The sequence below is a fragment of the Dermacentor variabilis genome, chromosome 3, assembly GCF_050947875.1.
Source record: "Dermacentor variabilis isolate Ectoservices chromosome 3, ASM5094787v1, whole genome shotgun sequence".
NCBI classification, from domain to species: domain Eukaryota; kingdom Metazoa; phylum Arthropoda; class Arachnida; order Ixodida; family Ixodidae; genus Dermacentor; species Dermacentor variabilis.
The window spans coordinates 112,395,713-112,406,477 of NC_134570.1; the positions used below are offsets into that span (position 1 = coordinate 112,395,713).

Genomic DNA, 10,765 nt, shown 5'->3' on the forward strand with positions numbered 1-10,765 from the left:
TTCGAGAAAGGCCCGGGCCGAAAACGTTTATCTCACTCTTCGAAGGCTGAAAGCAGTGACAACTTCGCTGGATGGTAGCCATGGAAACGAGGACGTTCGGCCGGGCCACCGGTCCCATTGCGTCTTTGTTGAAAAACAGCTCGTCACTTCCGTCACATTCTTTCCAAAACAGCCGGTCAGGCCGGGGTGTCACCTAGGCTTTCTTTCCTCAATGATACGAGCGCTGTTTGAGCTCCGGACATGCTTTTCCCCATCAATTGCGACAAATATTAGTTCGCCCCGCTTCGAGCTGTACATGGGCAGTCCTTTCTAATTATTTCTAGATGTCCGGGCCGTATGCGTGCTGTGGACTGAAGCTTTCTGCATTCTATGGACCCAAGAAAGGAGCACTTTTTACTTGTAGTATAACGATTCTCCCAGCCTGCACGGGAGAAGTCAAGAAAGCTTGGGCGCGTTTTGGGACTTGGTGATGGCAGCGCCCAATCAGAACGTCAAGCGCTATTCACGCGATGGCTGCATGATTAAAGGTCCTGATTTGTCGGTGCTTTTTCGGACGAGATGGCGGGATCTGTTGACTGCGGTGAAGCCGCGGCTCCCAGAAAAAAGGCGCAATAGCGCAAGGTTTTGTGGAGGAGCCCTGCTTACAGTTGGAAGCACAATGGAAGGCTTTTGCGAAAAGCAACAACAACAGCAAAAAGAAAACAGCCCTTTCGTAGGCCAGCTGTCATCGGATACACCGCGGCCGGCTGCGGGCCGGTCGAAAGGCCTGCACCACGCGGGCCGCAGTTTGGATACACATGTTCTAGGTGAATGCAGGCCAGTTATTTACAGCGTCGTAACTCATGTAGACCGTTTTTCTCGGGGCCACAGGATGAGTGATCTGCTTCAACGGGACGCCTCCAGAATCGGCTGCAGCATCTCATCTTCTGCGCCCTCTAAGTCACTGTAGAGTTCACCGACTGATATTTTTCTATTTCGAAAAAAAATTACCTCTTACATTTCATTGTCCCTTAGAAGTCTCCTTTCTCTTTTTTTTTCTTGTGGCCTATAAATATAACGAAAACAGTTAAGAAACAATTTAGAAGATAACGTTAGCAATGTACTTTTACTTGTTGTCGACATAGAAAAATTTAAAGAAATTTAGTGCCATTCCACTCTGTGAAGGTAGATGACTAGCGATGCTATGTGGGCCCCTGAAAGGGGAGCTGTTCACTGTGCCGTGCGTCAAATGCCGTATGCGCATGCGGACGCCGGGGCGCGACTAGTAGCTCCTCCACAATGTTGAGCCTCCGAAGATGACGACGCACCGGGGGGAGGGGGTATACATACCCATGTATCGTTGAAAAACGCTGCACGACACCTTTTACTAACGAATACTGGCACCTTGAACAGACACGCACCTCAGCGCACTCGCAAACGTAGACATGGCCGACGCGAGTCAAAGGGTAGTATCTGTTTTCATCAGCTTAATTGTGATACATGTTGTATTTGAACGTAAGATAGTAAACTTATTTTTGAGAGTTGGCGGAGTGCTCAAAGTCTGCTTCACCTGCACCGCGGGTCGGCCCCGTATTTCACTATCTTCGGGAATGGCCCACGTATGGGGAGAAATTCTCGATCTACACGGCTCGATAGACGCACGCAATTTTTTTCCAGAACCTAGCCATATGCAGCTTCGCTGTAAAAATGCTGACTCGCACTACTTTTCGCACTCACAACGACAAGAAGCATTACGCGCATCCTGGTCCCTTTTGTGTGGCAGCAGAAGCCGCGGGAAATCACACTATGTACTTAAGCGCCTCTATTACAACACGCACGGGTATCACCATACGCGTCTACCCAAATATCACGACGCACATGTGCATCCATATGTTACCCACTTATCGCGATACGAGCCTGCACGCCGGGGTAGCACTGGGCTCATGCCACAAGCATCCAGTGTTGCCCCAGATCAACACCATTTTCTTTAGGGTGAAATACGCGTAAACAGAACACTATGAGTGTGCATGACCACCACACGTTACACTTGTGACGCCGTCTGAAGCAGACTAAACTATATGATTTCACTTGAAAAATACATATTTTCTTTTCCAATAGGACAAACTTACCTATAGTGTTAGCACGTGGTATAGCGGGATCAAACCTCTGGGCGTACTTAGTTATCCAGTAACAGTGATCAGGTTGTGCTTTCCATTCTTGCCTTCGCAAAGTTGAGAATACTAAGACATATCAGCAAATGCCGCTAGGTGAACAAGTTCACAGTAGTCGACAAGGAAAAAGCAACGTCGCTTGAGGTGTCGCTCCTGGGCAACGTTAGGCATCAAACGGTTAATGATGGCGTATAAGGCGTATACCCAATACAGACGATTGGCCAACATTCGGATGACACTAGAAAAGACATTTAGCTGTCGCTAGAAAACAACGAAATGTTGTTGAAAGAATCAATGGAATAAAATCTTCTGCTTAGTGTTACCGTTCATGTGCATGACACGATTTTCTCAGGTGACTGGGAAGAGTTCCAATGTTGATTTCCCAGAAGCACGTATTGCGGCTATTAAAATCAATCCAGGTGAACACGGGACATTTTACGACGGGTGCAGGCGCACAAGACAACAGCACTCAGAACTTGCTTCAATGGTGAATGAAACATTCAACGTAACAGTGGCCTCTCTTGCGATCACAGTTGGTTTCTTGCATTATAATACTGTTGCATGATTTGACTAGTGACATGTTTGTTAGAAGTTTCAGACCGATTATCAGACAGGACCCGCATCTGGTTCCCGAATGCAGGTTGGCTTAAAACTCCATTGCTCACCTCGTCTAGCAGTAGAATATGTATATTATATACCGGGTGTAACAGTTAAGACGCCGCTGCCTGGCGGCGCAGCATCTTGACTTGTCAAGGGAGTGTTAGGACGCTGTGCCTTTCGGCGCAGCCCGGTGTTTGTCCAAAGAGCGTTCGAAGGATAATTTCTGCATCTTGTAGATTCGGAATCCAGTCTGGTTGTACAGGCACAAGAGGAAACTATGGAGAACGCTTTAATAGAATGTGAAGACGTCTGCACAGCGGTCGATTTAGTCACCACTGGCCTCCTTGAAGCCCTTGGGTTCAGCGAGAGCAGTGGATAAGTAAACATGTCCGCAATAGGGATTAGTAGGAGGCAATTGGAGGATTGGTAGAAGAAAAGTAGGGAAACGGCAAAAAAATGGAGACGTACAAAAGCAAAGTTCGCAATAGGGGATCAGAAAATTTGGTTGTGGGACTTCATAGTGTTGTTTTTTCTTGTTTAACCTAGATAGGACATTAGACAGTATAATAGCAAGAGCTTGGTGGCGCAACCCACCATCCCGTTCTATAAGGGACGCTCATGAAGTCCATCCAGCTCATAACATCCATCCAGCGAAAAAAAAAAAAAGAAAACGGCCGTTTCATTCTGCACTTTCCGTTCGGCAAAGTAACGACAGAGCAACACACAGCACAGACATACTATACACAACAAAACAACAGATAGACTGCTCGAGTGACCACAGAACAACACAACATGGTATACTGCACAGAACCACATCACACGATACATACACAAACACTGCTCAAGCTACCTAGATCCATATGCCTTTGTACCTTGTTATATAGCCATGATGTTTCGACCATCGTATTGCCAGTGCGTGACTCTCCGTTATACGTAATTAAGCAAAAAAATTCGATAGAATACTTGCTTGGGCATATTCACCTGATAGGCGCGGCAAATCCACGCAGACCTGTTAATATAAAACCGCACTATATGAATGCTTTTGACTAGCTACTTTCAAACATCAACACGGTGACGACGGCGATGTAAGCCTTTCACTTCGAAGCCGTAGCGGAGGGCTCTTCAAGAACCGCTGACGTTTACAAAATAGATTCTATTGAGATCGCTTCAACGTTTTCTCGCCTCATTTCATACAGAAATGGCAAACAATCTGCTATCCGCGGCGTCCGTACGCCGTTGCAGAGCGGGTACCTGCTAGCCAGCACGCGGTATGCCGGCGGTCGGACTTTCCGGGACGCTGAAGCCACCGCCTTCGAGCAAGACTTAGGAATCATGTTTTGCCTTCCTGTCCGCAGACTACGAGTATTCGGCTACGTCGAGGACGTCGTTCGCTGCTACCCGCTGAGCAGCTGCGTGCGATTTGCGAGGATATCGGAGAATAGCGCACCTAAATACTAGCATCGCATCCAAGGAGGCTGTGATACAAGTTACTCGCCGTGATGTCAAGATACTACTTCATACGAGAACCAAAGATTGCTCACCGCGGTTGGCGTGACTGGCCCCGCTCACGATTGACGATATCAGAAGGCTAACTGCTGGTGTCCGTTATGTCACATTCGTCTCCAGGAGAGTCGTGGTAACGACGATTGTTGCGAGACAGTCTACTAGGCTACAACTGCCACAGCCATAGCGTAGATACAGTGGCTGAAGCGTAACCGTCGCGACAAGTGACCGGGAAAGACTGCACCGACTTTGCAATATACCGCGTCTCTCTCCGAGCGCCTCTACTGCAAGGCTGTGTCTGCGCCGTGCTAGCTGTGCTTTCTGCTAGAGAGTTTCGCTTCGTACCGACGTTCGAGTTCGACACCGCCCTGCAGCTTTTTAGAATACCGGCACTCGAAACAGTGCACAACGCTGCCGTACCCGTGTGCCCCATTAGCTTGCGTGATCTCCCGTTCCCGTCTGGGCCTATCCGTTTGCCCCGTACCCTTTTGCCTTTCATCAGGCTTTTCGCACCTTGAAGTTTCAATTGTCCCTCTACATGTTATCTTCGAGAGCGCCTCCTTTTCTTCATAGACGCCGACAGCCGTATGTGCAAAACTGCAACGCGGATGTCAGTAATTGTAAAATCTATTTTTCGAATTTATTTGCTGGATAGTTTTTGTTTGTACCTTTCCTTGTACCCCCCTTACAAGAATGACTTTAGACTGTCCATAGAAAGTCTATAGACTTTTCATAGACGACCTTTCCTTTCTATAGATTTGGACTTTTGTTGATATAAAGTCTATAGACTGTCTATAGACGAAAGTCGATAAAGTTTCTATTTCTTTTTGTCTATTCGCAGTCTATAGACGGTCTATAGAAAAAAGTCGATAAGGTGTTTGTTTCCTTTTTGTCTGCTTCCCCTCTATAGAATACCTACAGACGAAAGTCGACACAGTCTCTATCTATTTTTGTCCATACTTTGTCTATAGACTTTCTATAGACGAAAGTCGATAGGGTTTCTATTTATTTTTGTCTACTCGCAGTCTATAGACGGTCTATAGAAAAAAGTCGATAAGGTGTTTGTTTCTTTTTTGTCTGCTTCCCCTCTATAGAATACCTACAGACGAAAGTGGATACAGTCTCTATCTATTTTTGTCCATACTTTGTCTATAGACTTTCTATAGATGAAAGTCGATAGGGTTTCTATTTCTTTTTGTCTACTCTCAGTCTATAGACGGTCTATAGAAAAAAGTCGATAAGGTGTTTGTGTCTTTTCTGCCTACTTCCCCTCTATGGACTACCTATAGACGAAAGTGGATACAGTCTCTATCTATTTTTGTCCATACTTTGTCTATAGACTTTCTATAGACGAAAGTCGATAAGGTTTCTATTTCTTTTTGTCTACTCGCTGTCTATAGACGGTCTATAGAAAAAGTCGATAAGGTGTTTGTTTCTTTTTGTCTATTTTCCCTCTATGGACTACTTTTAGACGAACGTCGATACAGTGTCTATTTATTTTTGTCCATATACTTTGTATATAGACTTTCTGTAGACGAAAGTCGATAAGATTTCTATTTCTTTTTGTCTACTCTCAGTCTATAGACGGTCTATAGAAAAAAGTCGATAAGGTGTTTGTGTCTTTTCTGCCTACTTCCCCTCTATGGACTACCTATAGACGAAAGTGGATACAGTCTCTATCTATTTTTGTCCATACTTTGTCTATAGACTTTCTATAGACGAAAGTCGATAAGGTTTCTATTTCTCTTTGTCTACTCGCTGTCTATAGACGGTCTATAGAAAAAGTCGATAAGGTGTTTGTTTCTTTTTGTCTATTTTCCCTCTCTGGACTACATTTAGACGAACGTCGATACAGTGTCTATTTATTTTTGTCCATATACTTTGTATATAGACTTTCGGTAGACGAAAGTCGATAAGATTTCTATTTCTTTTTGTCTACTCGCAGTCTATAGACGGTCTATAGAAAAAATTCGATAAGGAGTTTGTTTCTTCTTTGTCTACTTCCCCTCTATATGGACTTCCTGTAGACGAAAGCCGATACAGTTTCTATTTATTTTTGTCCATACTTTGTCTGTTGACTCTCTATATTATGGACAATAGTCGACAAGGTTTCTATTTTTTTCTCTACTCCTGGTGTATTGAATGTCTATAGAAGAAAGTCGATAATATGTAATTCCGAGTTCCCATACCCCCCGCCCTCTGCGAACGCGATGATATGGCACTGGTTCATGCACGACGGCACCGCAACTCTGGCGCGGCGGGCAAACCGTGCAGACTGCTAGTCTGCGTTCGGTGCAGCTGCACCGAACGAGGATCGCGGCGGAGCAGGCACCGTCCGAGTCACCAAGGTCTTCCAGGCACCCGAAGGCCCTAAACCTGGCTGCTTCCCGGACGTACACTTCGCGAAGACCAGGTGGTGAAGGTCAGATGGTGAAGGTGTGGCAAAGGGGGTAAATAAGTGGCGAAAGCCCGCAGACCAGGTGGTGAATTCACCACCTCTGAGTTGTTGTGGTCTTGCATGTCTATAGATTAACAATAGACAAACATCGTTAATCTGGGCCCAACCCGTGTACGCTGTAACCAAGCGCAGGTACCGGTGGATAATACATAGCTGCATTTGATATAAGCCACTAAAGTTGTATACTGCTGAGATTGCTGTAGAGACTGTTTGTAGACTTCAGTATACACATAGTGTATACCTCCGCATTTGTTGACCACATATGATCTACGTAGTCGCTCTCGGCAATCCCAAGACAGTCTTCACAGTTGTCGCATCACTTTTGCGGCAGTAGAATAACGGAATCTAAACGCCGATCCAATTGTTAAAATATATGTTATGAACGCCAGCTTCAGATACAAGTGGATTCGAAACAGGCATCAAGCTAACAGCAAAGACACTCGTAATGTTTGTAGCTGACAACGCGGACTTTGTGAATGTGCCATGAACCGATGTCGCGCATGTGGTGTTCGCGTTGTGTGTCGTCCGATTCTCGGATACGTTTCACATTGTCTTCATATCTCGGCTGCCTCACTAACATCGGGCGACTTTTGTTGTCTAATATCCTGCACTACAAAATCATCAACGTTTTTCATTCACTTAAAATAGGTGCCAAATTCTCTGAACCCACCCAGTATTTCACCGGCGGTATGCCTGCGCAGCCACGCATATGAGTACCTCAATGCTGTACTGATTGCTTTGACCTATCATCGGAACAGAAAATTAGCACTAACATACGTGCGGGCATCACATTTGGCGGTACGCTGGAAGATATGCTACAAATACGCTGTATTACTCATCGACGCTGGCAATAATGCGTCTAAAACGTCTGAAGGGCCCCGTAACGGCTTTTACAAACAGCGCATTCATGTTAGCGTTCCAGTCTGATACGATAGCCCGCAGCGTTTGTCATAAAACCTGCCAGCGCATATCCTTCGTCCACGAAAAAAATGCATAACGGAAAAGAAAAGCCACCCGTTCCGGCGCGCCTGGCGCGCAGAGAGAGAGAAAGAGACAAAGAAAAAAATTAAGGAGGAAAAGGCGCTCACACTCCTCCGAGCGCGCACGCCCTCCCGCGCGGAGCTCCTGCGCATGCTCGGAGCTCTTGCGCATGCGCGGCGGTGCGCCGTCTCAACGAGTGCGCCAGGCACGTAAACGGTTGTGCCGGTGTGCGGTGTCTCCCTGAACGTTGGTGTCTGTGTATGCGTGTCTTCTTTGTGGCATCACACGTCAACTATATATACTGAATGGTAAGCTTTATCAAAGACGTTTTGCGTCAATACCTCATGATTATGTGAGCGCATTTCGTAGCGCGAACCAGCTGCATGTAGCGCAGGCGACTCGGGTATAGTGTCGGTTTGTCGTTGACATGGTTTGATAATGCGCTCTTGTTCTCGCTTCTACTATACGGAATGTTTTACGGCGAGCGATCGCTCGTGCTTGTTGATTTTATCATTGTAGCTTAGGTGCGTAAAAAAGGAAGTACACCATGTTTTAACTTGATACTGAGCTACCACTAAGCGGATTGTGTGTGTTGGGCAGCCAGTGTGGTAGATCTCATTTAGTGGCACTTGATCCGGCCGCGATGAATGCTGCACCGTATGTGTAGTGAAATTCTCGTGACACGCTTTACGTATATATCTCAAAATTGTGTTAGCATCAAGAATTTTCAAACAGACAGGCATAGTTGAATAACTGCTAGCGTACTCGGATGAAAGGCCGTGTTTGCGGGGCAGGCATCAGCCGAGCAGGCATCGCATAGTTTAAAAGTAGCAGTACTTTTAAGGTTCCTGGCAACCAATCTAAATAATTTTGGGAAGTTACAGCAAGCAAAACACGAGACTTGAAGAAATATCTAGTAGAAATCTCTAGATTCACCCAATCTATTTATATGCAACCACAAACGCTTTTGGAGCATGAAACCTGCGATAAGCTGAGTCACTTGCAGCTTCGCAACTTAGCCGAAAAAATTAGAGAACAATAAATTAGTCGCTCCGGGAACACGTTTACACGTTTCAAACTGAAGGCATTGCGTTTGACGGTAGTTGGAAGATTTGTTTTTTGTCTCTTTTTTAAACAATTTAGCAGTAGAAGTTATCTTTCGAGCTATATGAAAAACGTTAAGCGGCTTCCGATGCTTCGGCGTTCTGCAGTTTACGTGCTCTTAATCACAAGGCAGCTGCTGGCGCAGATTCGCATTGTGCTAATCGTGCATGGTATGAAGCCATTGTCGTGCGTAATAAGTGTTCCGGTTTTCATTACTGTTGCATGTAGTGCCGTCGTCTTGGACAGACTGCATACAATATGCGCTGTACAAAAGAAAAAAGAGCCAGATTATCAATTTGGTGGTCTTTTCTAAGTAGATAACGCACAGATTATTCAAATAATTCAGTGGGCATTGCATTTGTTCTACCCTTATCAACACACCTAAGAGATCGTAACATGTTTTAGTTGATAAGTAACCTGATCAGTACGCCCCCATTCATATGCATTCTACTGAAAGTGTGGCAAATGTATTCATCTCGAAGTATGAGAAAAGAGACATTGCAGACTGTTCTAAGCGGAAATAAATTGCAAATCTTAACGTGATTGTTCAAAACTGCAGTCAGTATGCTGAGCATGTTCATTCGGCACGGGCATATTGCATTAACACCTGAAAAATGTGCACAATCCAGCCGGGTATCTTTGTTTCAACAAGTATTATTATAGGAATCGTTTGGGATTCTCGCATTTCTTTTATTTTTATAAGTACACTGTGTGTCACATGAACCTGTCTTAAAACGAAACGTACCGTTGCTGGCACCGGCGACCATTACGGTTGTCTAACTGCTTATCATACTGTAGTATAACGAAACATCATAATGGTAATGATTAATATTGCCATGTAGTCTTTAGTCAGAGGTAAACAAAGTTAACTAGAGGCATAAGCGATGAGAGCAAATTATATTGAAAACTACTATTGAACCGTAAAAATAACTAATTGTATAACTCATTGTATAGTTTTTCCTCACATTGTTGCATTTGCTTTACTTGTGTCTCTGTGTCTTCCGTGCTGTACTCGTGTGGCCATCAATTACGAACTTGCCGAAGCCCTTGTCAGCTTTATTAATCAAGGGATTCAAGTCAGTTGAATCTAATGCTGCATGTCAAGTTACTGACGTGTTATTCGTTTTATCTAAATATTATGGACTGGCAGTACTTGGCAAGCATTAAACCACAATATTTTTTTTATTACACTTAAGCTGCAGGCGTCATAGATTGCCAGAAAATTTTCACGAAAACAGCCAGGGAAGGTTTGGAAAAAGATCGGGAAATTTTAAAATGGCCACATAGGTATGCTGTCTTGTTATATGTCATACAAAGTTTCCAGAGAATCTCTGAGTTAAATATATTTTTAAAACGTTTCACCTGATAAAAATTGAAGGAAATTGGTTCCATTTATTGAAAAACAAAAGAAAGTCAAGCATACTGACAAGGCATTTCTTACTCAATATGTGTTTTTTTTTGCGTTAACTAAACGTCCTGAACCTCGATAGCCAAAAAAATTTTCATCTTTGAAAGCACCTTAAATAATTTACTGTAATAGAATTCATTCGAACTATACTATCAGTTCTGTTTCCTAGGAGGTGCATATCTGTCGTGCCATGACACAAAGTGCTCGTGTGGTATTTCGGGTGCTCATGTGGTATACCTAACTTGGAAACCTGTTAGCACGCCCAAGAGGCCTTATTACCTGTAACAAATTAAGTGACCATATCGATACAATCAGCCCATCTGCCTTCCGTTGAAGTTATGGCCAATCACCCATTCATTTAAAAGTATGAGAAAGACATTTAAATGTGTATTAAGCAAAAGAAATTACAATCTTAGGCATGATACTGTGAATATTCCAGTCACGTCTTCTGAAAATATCCCTCTGCACGGGCATACTTAACTACCAGCCAAAAAAAAAAAAATGTACAGACAGCCCAACTGGGTAGCGTTTCAGCAATAAATATAGAGACCATTTGGGATA

General features: G+C 44.3%; 1 pseudogene; it reads left to right on the forward strand.

The window, feature by feature from the left end:
* Positions 1-1,424: 1,424 nt before the first annotated feature.
* LOC142576806 (U2 spliceosomal RNA) lies at positions 1,425-1,603 on the forward strand (annotated as a pseudogene).
* The last annotated feature ends 9,162 nt before the right edge of the window (positions 1,604-10,765 follow it).